Source organism: Microtus pennsylvanicus, chromosome 9 (assembly GCF_037038515.1).
Source record: "Microtus pennsylvanicus isolate mMicPen1 chromosome 9, mMicPen1.hap1, whole genome shotgun sequence".
NCBI classification, from domain to species: Eukaryota; Metazoa; Chordata; class Mammalia; order Rodentia; family Cricetidae; genus Microtus; species Microtus pennsylvanicus.
In genome coordinates, this window is record NC_134587.1 from 75,589,257 (window position 1) to 75,590,261 (window position 1,005).

Here is a 1,005-nt window from a genome sequence, read left to right on the forward strand (position 1 = left end):
ACCATCACAGGGAGAGTAGATGGCTCTTTTTATATGTATGATGCAAGCCTGCTGACTCGTCTTTCAAATTTGATGGCACATTAGTTCAGCATTCTAGAAAATTCTTTCTGAAAAATCATTATTTCTACAGCTGTCTAGAACGTATTTTCTTTGCTGAGCTCAGTTTCTGGCTGCCCCAGACGAAAACTGGACTTGTTGTCTCAGGTCTAGACTGCAAGCTGGTGTGGCTCCCTGCCTCTCAAGAGCTCATTTTTTGTTTGTTGAGACATGGTTTCTTTGTGTAGCCTTGGCTGTCCTGGAACTCGCTCTGTAGACCAGGATGACATTGAACTCATACACACACACACACACACACACACACAGAGAGAGAGATAGAGACACAGAGAAAGAGAGAGTTTGAACTTTAGATACAAAATGAAAAATGGGTGCTCGCTTCGGCAGCACATATACTAAAATTGGAACGATACAGAGAAGATTAGCATGGCTCCTGCGCAAGGATGACACGCAAATTCGTGAAGCGTTCCATATTTAAAAAAAAAATGAAAAATGGGTTGAGATCAGTTATTTGTGCTATTTTCTTTTTTTTAATATTTATTTAATTATTATGTATACAATATTCTGTGTGTATGCCTGAAGGCCAGAAGAGGGCACCAGACCTCTTTACAGATGGTTGTGAGCCACCATGTGGTTGCTGGGAATTGAACTCAGGACCTTTGGAAGAGCAGGCAATGCTCTTAACCACTGAGCCATCTCTCCAGCCCTATTTGTGCTATTTTCAAGTGGACCTGGTGGCCACGAAATTGCACTGGATTTGGAAGTAGGTGACATCGCCATGGCGTCCCAACAGTATTACTTTGCAGCGTCATTTATTGGAACTTAGACTCAGCTTTCTTATTTGGGAATCAGGCTACTGATCACCACTAATCTCTAGAGCAGAGCTGCTCTCTAGACTACCCAAGAGCCTGCACGATACTGTTTCTTTTAGTTATTGACAGGCTTAGGTTG

General features: G+C 42.4%; 1 non-coding gene across 1 annotated transcript; it reads left to right on the forward strand.

Moving 5' to 3' along the window:
• Positions 1–425: 425 nt before the first annotated feature.
• Positions 426–532, forward strand: LOC142858076 (U6 spliceosomal RNA). The gene has a single exon (XR_012911958.1). It is a non-coding gene; the product is annotated as a U6 spliceosomal RNA (small nuclear RNA).
• The last annotated feature ends 473 nt before the right edge of the window (positions 533–1,005 follow it).